This window comes from Stenella coeruleoalba (genome assembly GCF_951394435.1).
Source record: "Stenella coeruleoalba genome assembly, chromosome: 5".
Classification (NCBI taxonomy): Eukaryota; Metazoa; Chordata; class Mammalia; order Artiodactyla; family Delphinidae; genus Stenella; species Stenella coeruleoalba.
In genome coordinates this window covers 127,650,672-127,663,322 of record NC_137150.1, presented here as the reverse complement: position 1 = coordinate 127,663,322, position 12,651 = coordinate 127,650,672, and positions in this window count along the sequence as shown.

Below are 12,651 nucleotides of genomic sequence, written 5' to 3'. Positions count from 1 at the left end.
TAGGCAGGAAAATGTCCAATTTAGGGAAAGCCTATTCAAATAGACAGTGACATCTGTAAGTTGGGTTTCCACACAGGTGGACAATACCAGGGATGGTTATCATACTAGTAGCAGAATGCTAATCACCAGATGGAAGTATAGGATTAGAACTTTGGTACTAGGAGGAAAGCAGAAAGAATAAGATGCTTTGATTCAAGCTTAAAGTATACAAAAGAATACTAGTGAGCAGAAGTGTGGTGTGAGGTGCAGCTCCTGTCTCTGGAAATAGCATTAGTACAAGTATTAGAATATAGCAACAAGTTAAGGTGACAGGATCACCAACAATAGAGGGTAAATTTAAGTTCTTCATTTTCCTCCTGAATGGCCAGAGCAGTCATCACAAGGATGGGAGAGATACAAAGATCCATTGTTCAGCTGTGGAGAAAGAAGTCTGTAGAGATTGGATATCAAAATGTATCTAACTGGTAGCTTATATTGGAGTGAGCAGAAACTAAATTAAAAGAATATGATTACTTTATTTATTAAGCAATCTTTATAGATAGATCAATAGATTTAGAGTTATGGATATGCATATAGATATACGGATATGTTCTTTCATAATTTAAGCTCTTTGATTAAGTGCAAATCACTTATCATAGTCTCTCAGATATCAGATATTGACTATCTTTTTTTCTTTTCTTTTTTTTTTTTTTTTGTGGTACGCGGGCCTCCCACTGTTGTGGCCTCTCCCGCTGCAGAGCGCAGGCTCCGGACGCGCAGGCTCAGTGGCCATGGCTCACGGGCTCAGCTGCTCCATGGCATGTGGGATCTTCCCGAACCAGGGCACGAACCCATGTCCCCTGCATCAGCAGGTGGACTTTCAACCACTGTGCCACCAGCGAAGCCTTTGACTACTATCTCGATGTAACTAATATTCAAAATGTCTCTAACACCAATTTTCCATGGTCATGAGTCATGTTCTCTTTGGCTGCATCACTGGTGCTAGGATGCCTTTGAAATTGACAGATGATAAGAGTCTCAGTCAATACCACCAGGTTGTGAGAATGTCTTCAAATGGGGTGTACACATGTACATTGTGCAGACAAAAAAACAACAACAACAAAAAACAGAATGCATCGTGATTCTGGCCTAGACTTACGTTCTGAATAGTTTTGAATTTATTTTTCATCATAAGATTTTAAGAAAAACAAATCACTTGTACCCATTGTTATCTCCATTTTGAGGCAGATGATCCGTGTTTATTAAACCCCTCCCAAATATATTTTCAATTGGGTAGGTCATATGACTTAGTGGCTGAGTAGCCAGGGAATGGCTAGAAATGAAGTATGATGCTCACAAACCCAAAATCATTCCCAAGCAAGCCGACATTTGTATTTCTGTCTGCCAACTGAATGGAAGAAATGAAAAGATTAGAGTAGAGTAGAGGATGAAAGGAATCTCAATCCCTGAATGACCACTTGGACAGAAGATTCCCAGGAGAGTTGTAAAACCTCAAGGATTAGCTCTGTGTTGGATGATTGTGTGAACAAGAAATAATATTTTATCTTGTAAAGCCATTGACATATCAGGGTTACTCAGCCTTTCCTTACCTCTAAAAGTCTTAAATGTTATCATCTAAACCTAAGTAGAGAAGATACTTTAAAAGTTGTTTTAAAAACTCTAGTAACACCAGAGTATGTAAAAGCAAACAAGCAAGTCTTACAGTCCTTTTGTAGTCTATATTTAAATGTCTCAGAAGTGAGGTTTGTGTAGAGAACACCAGCAAAATATTACAAGAGTGATTGAATCTAAACTCTTTGTTACATCTAAATTCTCAGTGAATACAATGTCTGTAATATTTTTTTAATGAAAACAATTCATTCCTTTCTATCAGAAGTAGCTTTTAAATAAAAGTTTCCTATCATAATATAGGAAGTCACCAGTTATGGCAAATAAAGTAGCTGTAAATTCTAAGTGACCAAGTAAGCAATATTTTTTTTGAACATCTTTATGGGAAAATAATTGCTTTACAATGGTGTGCTGGTTTCTGCTGTATAATAAAATGAATCAGCTATATGTATACATATATCCCCATATTCCCTCCTTCTTGTGTCTCCCTCCCAACCTCCATATTCCACCCCTCTATGTGGACACAGAACACCAAGCTGATCTCCCTGTGCTATGCAGCTAACTATCCCACTAGCTAACTATTTTACATTTGGTAGTGTATATATGTCAGTGCCACTTTCTTACTTCATCCCAGCTTACCCTTCCCCCGCCCCAGGTCCATTCTCTACACCAGCATCTTTATTCCTGTCCTGCCCCTAGGTTCATTAGAACCATTTTTTCTATTTTTTCTCAGTTTCCATATATATGTGTTCGCGTACAGTATTTGTTTTTATCTTTCTGACTTACTTCAATCTGTGTGACAGTCTCTAAGCCAATCTACCTCACTACAAATAACTCAATTTCATTTCTTTTTATAGTTCAATAATATTCCATTACATATATATATATATATATATATATATATATATATATATATATATACCAAAATCTTCTTTATCCATTTATCAGTCAATGGACACTTAGGTTGCTTCCATGTCCTTGTTATTGTAAATAGTGCTGCACTGAATATTGTGGTACATGTCTCTTTCTGAATTATGGTTTTCTCAGGGTATATGCTCAGTAGTGAGATTGCTGGGTCATATTGTAGTTTATTTCTGTTTTTTTAAGAAACCTCCATACACTTCTCCATAGTGGCTGTATCTACTTACATTCCCACCAACAGTGCAAGAGGGTTCCCCTTTTTCCACACCCTCTCCAGCATTTACTGTTTGTAGACTTTTTGATGATGGCCATTCTGACCAGTGTGAGGTGATACCTCATTGGAGTTTTGATTTGCATTTCTCTAATGATTAGTGATGTTGAATATCCTTTCATGTGTTTTTGGGCAATCTGTATATCTTCTTTGGAGAAATGTCTATTCAGGTCTTCTGCCCATTTTTGGATTGGGTTGTTTGTTTTTTTGGTATTGAGCTGTGTGAACTGCTTGCATATTTTGGAGATTAATCCTTTATCAGTTGCTTTGTTTACAAATATTTTGTCCCATTCCAAGGGTTGGCTTTTCTTCTTGTTTATGGTTTCCTTTGCAGTGCAAAAAGCTTTTAAGTTTCATTAGGTCCCATTTGTTTATTTTTGTTTTTATTTCAGTTTCTCTAGGAGGTGGGTTGAAAAGGACCTTGCTGTGATTTATGTCATAGAGTGATCGACCTATGTTTTCCTCTATGAGTTTTATAGTGTCTGGCCTTACATTCAGCTCTTTAATCCATTGTAAGCTTATTTTTGTATACGGTGCTAGGGAGTGTTCTAATTTCATTCTTTTACATGTAGCTGTCCAGTTTTCCCAGCACCACTTACTGAAGAGGCTGTCTTTTCTACATTGTATATTCTTGCCTCCTTTTTCAAAAGATAAGGTGATCATATGTGCATGGGTTTATCTCTGGGATTTCTATCCTGTTTCATTGATATATATTTCTGTTTTTGTGCCAGTACCATACTGTCTTGATTACTGTAGCTTTGTAGTATAGTCTGAAGTCAGGGAACCTGATTCCTCCAGCTCTGTTTTTATTTCTCAAGATTACTTTGGCTATTTGGAGTCTTTTGTGTTTCCATACAAATTGTGAAATGTTTTGTTCTAGTTCTGTGAAAAATGTCATTGGTAGTTTGATAGGGATTGCATTGAATCTGTAATTGCTTTGGGTAGTGTAGTCATTTTCACAATGTTAATACTTACAATCCAAGAACATGGTATATCTCTTCATCTTTTTGTATCATCTTTAATTTCTTTCATCAGTGTCCTATAGTTTTCTGCATGCAGATCTTTTGTCTCCTTAAGTAAGTTTATTCCTAGGTATTTTTATCTTCTTGTTGCAGTGGTAAATGGGAGTGATTTCTTAATTTCTCTTTCAGATTTTTCATCATTAGTGTATAGGAATGCAAGAGATTTCTGTGCATTAAATTTGTATCCTGCTACTTCACCAAATTCATTGATTAGCTCTCATAGTTTTTTGGTTACGTCTTTAGGATTCTCTATGTATAGTAAGTTACCTGCAACAGTGACAGTTTTACTTCTTCTTTTCCAATTTGGATTTCTTTTATTTCTTTTTCTTCTCTGATTCCTGTGGCTAAAACTCCCAAAACTATGTTGGGTAATAGTGGTGAGAGTGGGCAACCCTGTATTGTTCCTGATCTTAGTGGAATTGGTTTCAGTTTTCACCATTGAGAATGATGTTGGCTGTGGGTGTGTCATATATGACCCTTATAATGTTGAGGTAAGTTCTCTCTTTGCTTACTTTTGGGAGGGTTTTTATCATAAATGAGTGTTGAATTTTGTCAAAAGCTTTTTCTGAATCTATTGAGATAATCATATGAATTTTCTCCTTCAGTTTGTTAATATGGATTATCACATTGATTGACATGTGTATATTGAAGAATCCTTGCATCCCTGGGATAAACCCGACTTTTTCATGGTGTGTGGCCCTTTTAATGTGCTGTTCGATTCTGTTTGCTAGTATTTTGTTGAAGATTTTTGCATCTATATTCATCAGTGATACTGGCCTGTAGTTTTCTTTTTTAGGGACAATTTGTCTGGTTTGGGTATCAGGGTTATGGTGGGCTAGTAGAATGTGTTTGGGAGTGTTCCTCCCTCTGATACATTTTTGAAGAGTTTGAGAAGGATACATGTTAGCTCTTATCTAAATATTTGACAGAATTCGCCTGTGAAGCCATCTGGTCATGAACCTTTGTTTTTTAGAAGATTTTATTCACAGTTGCAATTTCAGTACTTGTGATTGGTCTGTTTATATTTTCTACTCCTTTCTGGTTCAGTCTTGGAAGGTTGTGCTTTTCTAAGAATTTGTCCATCTCTTCCAGGTTGTCCATTTGATTGGCATATAGTTGCCTGTAGTAATTTCTCATGATTCTTTGTATTTCTGCAGTGTCAGTTGTTACTTCTCCGTTTTCATTTATAATTCTGTTGATTTGAGTTTTCTCCCTTTTTTTCTTGGTGAGTCTGGCTAATGGTTTATCAATTTTGTTTATCTTCTCAAAGAACTAGCTTTTAGTTCTATTGATCTTTGTTATATATATATATTTTTTTCATTTATTTCTGATCTGATCTTCATGATTTCTTTCCTTCTGGTAACTTTGTTTTTTTTCTGTTCTTCATTTTCTAATTGCTTTAGGTGTAAGTTAAGGTTGTTTATTTGAGATTTTTCTTGTTTTTTGAGGTAAGATTGAATTGCTATATACTCCCCTCTTAGAAGCTTTTGCTGCATCCCATAGGTTTTGGGTCATCGTGTTTTAATTGTCTTTTGTTTCTAGGTATTTTTTGATTTTCTCTTTGATTTCTTCAGTGACCTATTTGTTATTTAGTAGTGTATTGTTTAGCATCCATGTGTTTGTAGTTTTGACAGTTTTTATCCTATGTTTGATATGTAGTCTCATAACATTGGGGTCAGAAAAGATATTTGATATGATTTCAATTTTCTTAAATTTATCAAGGCTTGATTTGTGACCCAAGATATGATCTATCTTGGAGAATATTCCATGAGCACTTGAGAAGAAAGTGTATTCTGTTGCTCTTGAATGGAATGTCCTATAAATATCAGTTAAGCCCATCTTGTTTAATGTGTAATTTAAAGCTTGTGTTTACTTATTGATTTTTCATTTTGGTTGATCTGTCCATTGGTGACAGTGGGGTGTTAAAATCCCCTACTATGAATGTGTTACTGTTGATTCCCCCTTTTATGGCTGTTAGTATTTTTCTTATGTATTGACGTGCTCCTAATTTGGGTGCATAAATATTTACAATTGCTATATATTTTTCTTGGATTGATCCCTTGATCATTATGTAGTGTTCTTCTTTGTCTCTTGTAATAGTCTTTCTTTTAAAGTCTATTCTGTCTGATATGAGAATTGTTACTCAAGTTTTGTTTTGATTTCCATTTGCATGGAATATCTTTTTCCATCCCCTCACTTTCAGTCTGTATGTGTCACTAGGTCTGAAAATGGGTCTCTTGTAGACAGCACATATATGGGTCTTGTTTTTGTATCCATTCAAGCAGTCTACATATTTTGGTTGGAGCATTTAATCCATTTACATTTAAGGCAATTAACTATATGTATGTTCCTATTACCATTTTCTTAATTGTTTTTGGTTTATTTTTGTAGGTCATTTCCTTCTCCTGTGTTTCCTGCCTAGAGAAATTCCTTTAGCATTTGTTATAAAGCTGGTTTGGTTTTGCTGAATTCTCTTAACTTTTGCTACTCTGTAAATATTTTAATTTTTCTGTCGAATCTGAATGAGATCCTTGCTGGGTAGCATAATCTTGGTTGTAATTTTTTCCTTTTCATCCCTTTAAATATGTCCTGCCACTCCCTTTTGGCTTGTAAAGTTTCTGCTGGAAGTTCAGCTGTTAACCTTATGAGGATTCCCTTCCATGTTATTTGTTGTTTTTGCCTTGATGCTTTTAATATATTTTCTTTGTATTTAATTTTTGATAGTTTGATTAATATGTGTCTTGGTGTGTTTCTCCTTGGATTTATCCTGGATGGGTCTCTGCACACTTCCTGGGATTGAATGACTATTTCCTTTCCCATATTAGGGAAGTTTTCCACTAAAGTCTCTTCAAATATTTTCTCAGTCCCTTTCTTTCTCTCTTCTTTTTCTGGGATCCCTATAATTCAAATGTTGTTATATGTAATGTTGTCCCAGAGGTCTCTGAGACTGTCCTCAATTCTTTTCATTCTTTTTTCTTCATTCTGCTCTGTGACTGTTTTTTCCACTATTTTATCTTCCAGGTCACTTATCCGTTCTTTTATCTCAATTATTCTGCTATTGATTCCTTCTAGATAATTTTTTAATTTCATTTATTGTGTTGTTCATTATTGTTTGTTTGCTCTTTAGTTTTTCTATGTCCTTGTTAAACATTTCTTGTATTTTTATTATTACATTTCTATTTCCAAGATTTTGGATCATCTTTACTATCATTACTCTGAATTCTTTTTCGGGTAGACTGCCTATTTCCTCTTCATTTGTTTAGTCTGCTGGGTTTTTACCTTGTTCCTTCATCTGCTGCATATTTCTCTGTCTTCTCATTTTGTTTATCTTACTGTGTTTGGGGTCTCCTTTTTGCAGGCTGCAGGTTCATATTTCCTGTTGTTTTTGGTGTCTGCCTCCAGTGGGTAAGGTTGGTTTAGTGACTTGTGTAGGCTTCCTGGTGGAGGGAACTGGTGCCTGTGTTCTGGTTGGTGGGGCTGGATCTTGTATTTCTGGTGGGCAGGACTGTATCCAGTGTTGTGTTTTGGGTTGTCTGTGAGCTTAGTATGATTTTAGGTGACATTTCTGCTAATGGGTGGGGTTCTGTTCCTGTCTTGTTAGTTGATTGGCACAGGACATCCAGCATTGGAGCTTGCTGGCCATTGGGTGGAGCTGGGTCTTAGCCCTAAGATGGAGATCTCTGGGAGAGTTGTCACTGATTGATATTATGTGGGGCTGGGAAGTCTCTGGTGGTCCAATGTCCTGAACTCATATCTCCCACCTCAGAGGCTCAAGCCTGACACCAGGCTCGAACACCAAGACCCTGTCAGGCACACAGCTAAGAAGACAAAGGAGAAAAAAAAGAAAGAAAGACAATAATAATATATTTTTAAAAAATATTAAAATCGAAAAATAATAATAATAATAAAAAGAAGAGAACAACCAAACCAATAAACAAATCCACCAATGATAACAAGTGCTAAAAGTATACTAAGATAAACTTAAAAGTCAGAAACAAATCAGTCATAGACAGCAGACCCCAAGTCTACAGTTACTTCCAAAGTCCACTGCTTCAATTTTGGGATGATTTGTTGTCTATTCAGGTGTTCCACAGATGCAGGATGCATCAAGTTGATTTTGGGGATTTAATCTGCTGCTCCTGAGGCTGCACAGAGAGGTTGTCCTTTCTGTTCTTTGTTTGTACAGCTCCTGAGGTTCAGCTTTGGATTTAGCCCCACCTCTGCATGTAGGTCACACTGAGGTATTTACTCCAGGCCAGACAGGATGCAGTTAAAGTAGTGGCTGATTAGGGGGCTCTGGCTCACTCATGCCTGGGGGAGGGAGGGGTACAGAATGCAGGGTGAGCCTGCAGTGGCAGAGGCCAGTGTGACGTTGCAACAACCTGGGGAGCGCCATGTGTTATCCCAGGGAACTTGTCCCTGGATCACGGGATCCTGGCAGTGGCGTGTTGCACAGGCTCCCGGAGCTTGTGGATAGTGACCTGTGTTTGCACACAGGATTCTTGGTGGCTGTTGCAGCAGCGTTAGTGTTTCATGCCTGTCTTTTGGGTCCAAGCTGTTAGTCGAGCTCATGCCCATCTCTGGATCTCCTTTAGGTGGGGCCCTGCCTTCTGTGGGTAAACAGGGAAGGAATCCCCTCTCCTCGTGCACCCTGAAACAATGGTCTCTTACATCTTACGCAGGTGCAGACTTTTTCCCAAACTCCCTCCTGAATAGCTGTGGCACACTAGCCCCCATAAGGCTGTGTTCACACAGCCAACACCAGTTCTCTCCCTGGGATCTGACCTCTGAAGCCAGAGCCTCAGCTCCCAGTCCCCGCCCACCCCAGTGGGTGAGCAGACAAGCCTCTCAGGCTGGTGAGTGTTGGCCGGCACTGATCCCCTTTGTGGAAATCTCTGTGCTTTGCCCTCTGCGCCCCTATTGCTGCACTCTCCTGCATGGTTCCAAAGCTTCGCACCCCCTCCCACCCTATCCAACCTCTGTCTTTGCCAGTGAAGGGGCTTCCTAGTCTGTGGAAACTTTTCCTCCTTCACAGTTCCCTCCCAGAGGTGCAGGTCCTGTCCTTATTCTTTTGTCTCTGTTTTTTCTTTTTTTTCGTTTGCCCTACCCAGGTATGTGGGGAATTTCTTGCCTTTTGGGAAGTCTAAGGTTGTCTGCCAGTGTTCAGTAGGTGTTCTGTAGGAGTTGTTACACATGTAGATGTATTCTTGATGTATTTGTGAGGAGGAAGGTGATCTCCACGTCTTACTCCTCTGCCACCTTGGAGGTCCTCCCTGACGAATTGCAATATTTTTAAAGTTACAAATTGGACAAAAATTATAGCATGCACAAATTAGTTAATTAATATGATGCCAAAAGACAGTGATAGCCTGAGGAAAAATTTGCAACACGTGAAAGACAAAGGATTAATATCACCCATGAAGAATTTTTATAAATGTTTAAGAGACACAAACCATGAATAGCAAATTAAGCAAATGATTTTTATCGCAATCAATGAAAGGCAAAAACCTCAAATGTGGGCTTCCCTGGTGGCACAGTGGTTGAGAGTCCGCATGTCAATGCAGGGAACACGGGTTCGTGCCCTGGTCCGGGAAGATCCCACATGCCACGGAGCAGCTGGGCCCGTGAGCCATGGCCGCTGAGCCTTCGCGTCCGGAGCCTGGGCTCTGCAACGGGAGAGGCCACAACAGTGAGAGGCCCGTGTACCACAAAAACAAAAACAAAAACAACAACAAAAAAATCCTCAAACGTATGAAAACCTAAAATTTCAAAAGTAGTCAAAGAATTAAGAGGAAAATAAGGTACCGTTTTCAGCTCATCATCTACCTTTTAAAAAATTTCTAGTATGTTTCCCTCAGCATCCTAAGTGCCAGAGTGCTATCCTTTTCAACACAAAGATACCAGTACTTAATGATTTATGATGATAAATGCTTACTGGCAAGAACAGAAATATCCTTGATTCTCATCAGTGAAGTAGAGATTGAGTAAATTACGAAGTATCTTCCTTATGTGATACTGTATAGCTTAAATAACAACAACGAGCTCTCAGCATATAGAGTGGAGGCAGGTTCATCATTTATAGTAACAAGTAAACAAAAACGAACATACAGAAATATGCGCAAAATAGAATCCTCTCTCTGTAAAACATAACACAAAACAAACAAATGAAAAAACTTACAGGTGTATGTATGTATGTGTGTATGTATGTGTGTAAGTATGTGCGTTTGCATCCTAGGGTCATTCAGGGCCTCATGTGTTCTAGGCAGTATTGGAATACCTCAGTGAAACCAAAGAGTAAGAAGACCCTGAGTGTGAAAAACTTACATTTTAATAGGGAAAGATAGACAATAACAATAAAAATAATGGTGGTAAAGTATAGAGTACGTTAGAAACTGTTATGTGCTGTGGAAAGGACACAGAGTAGCATGAAGTGGTGGTAGGGTTTCAGGGTAAGTGAGTTACTATCTTGAATGCAGTGGTGAGGATTCAAATCACAGTTCCTTACTGGGATGGGGCCCTGGCAAATTTTAAGACATGAGAACTAAGCAATGAAACCCGGATCAATAAAGATACAAAAGCCTGTCATAGGCACAGGTTACTTAAGATTAAGATGGTGGATCCTTCCTTAGAAATGAAGAAATGAATATACATTTCAAGAAACTTCTTGTTTGAAAGCCCTTAAGATAGCTGAAGACTGTCAGAAACAATAAGAAAAAAATTAGCAACAGTAACTAGAATCTGTAAGGTTTCATTTTAGAAATATGGATGAAAGGAAAAAATTAGAATTATTAAAATATTACAAATAATAATGTTATAAATCAGTAAGAGGAAAGAGGAAAGATAGAGTTTTATCCCAAATATTTTGATAGAAATGTAGTATAACTTTAGATAATGGCTATCATCTATTCCTATTTAAATGAAAGGGTGCACTAAAACTGTTAAAAGTAAATAGACTGATTACAAATCAGTGGAACACAATGAAACAGACACATTAAAAAGTCAGTGGAGAATAATATTTTAAAAATAGATTAAAATATTCAGTTCTAAGTAAAGAAAAATCCAGTTCAAAGTAACTTAGCCCTTAAGAATATTATCTCACTCAACATCAAAGTTCAGTTAGGTCAAATTTCAGGCAGGGATTGATCAGAGCTCTTGTGTGCTTCCCCAGTTTCTTTCTCAGTATTTCTCTTCTTACCAGGTTGAATTTGGTCTCAGCTTCACTTCTCTAAAGGTAGTAAAATAGCTGAAGCTGTTGCATAATTTACAATTATAAACACTAAACACTGTCCAGAAGAAGGCAGAGTTTCATTTCCTCAACTTGGCTTCAGTCTGATTGGAGAAAGGGAGATAGAGTGTCCAACCCTGAATCATTTATGCCAAGATGATAACATTTTATGGGTTGTCTTGTGCCACTCAAGTTACATCCCTGGAGCTGAGAGAAGAGTCAATCAATCAAACACACAAATCTCAGGATTCCTACATAGTGGGAGATTAGTAGAGTGGATGGCAGGAAGTCAACCAACCATGCCCAATAAAATCACCATAAGAAGTAGTAAACAGCAAAAACAATGCTGTGGCAAGCAAAAATTAAAGAGAAGAAAGACCAGAGAAACTCTTCCAGTGAACAGAAGGAATTAATTGGAAACAAAACAGCATTTGGTACATAGAAAAATAGACCACAAAGAGGTAATCTGCAAATAAATAAAACAGAATACACAAAACACAAATGATAATCAATAGCATAATAGCACAAGAAGAAAAAAAACTTTCCACACTGGAAAGGAACTTAGATTGGAATGCAGAAACTATAATAAAATATAGTGTGGTGAAATTAGTAAATCTCAATGAGAAAGAAATGATCAAATATCTCAAGAAGACATTTTTCTCAAATGAGTATTAAGCACTATATGTATTTTCCATATGTGACCTTACTTAGTTTCAGTCCTCACTGTTATAAAACTGTGAGAGAAGTCCTATCATCTCCCACTGATGCTTGAGGAAATTGAAGCTGCAAAGGATTTAAACAACACAACTGCTCGAGTTATCAAGCTTCCATTTGAACACAGGTCCACTCAAAACAAAATTGCCATGTCTTCAATTGTCCCATTTAAGAAAGCAAAATGAAAGGGCCGCTTGCCAGAAGTTTGAATAAAAAGTAGAACTCTGTTATAACACTCTTGCTGTTGATATGAATTTGCAATGATCATGGAAACTAAATACTCATTATACAGATAAGGGAATAGGAACTCTGTCCTCTCCTCTCCCCACTGAGTGACTTTCCACTAACCTGAGCCAAAACTGGTTTTTCACTAATCCACGCTCAGCAAATGAGCAGTGTCCCAAAGTGAAAGAATCTCCCCTCTGTGTTCCCAGTAATAGATGCACCTAACTGACAGGTAAATATTTATAAGCTTCTCTACAACTAATAAAAGGATATATTCAGTCCTATTAAAACAAGTTAAAACATGGCAGTGGAAAGATATTTTAGCAAAACTATTTCTGTTTCCAACTTCCAAAACACTAGCTTCCTGTAATTTGGGTTTGCCCTTGTTAACGTACAACATTCTTAGTGGTTGGAAAATCTTCAAAGAAAAACAAAGAAAGAAAAAATAAATAAAACCAAACAATTGTTTTCTTTTTTTTTTTAATGCCAAAGAGCATGAAAAATATAGAATAGTTTAAGAAAACAAATATGCTTTGGCATAAAAGGAGATAAGATATTGTATTCCTACTCTTTCCCAAACTAACCAGATATAACAACACATGGGCTTGGGAAAGAAAGTTTTAACATAGGAAACAAAACAGAGTTTGCTTGTTGTGGTGGGTTAC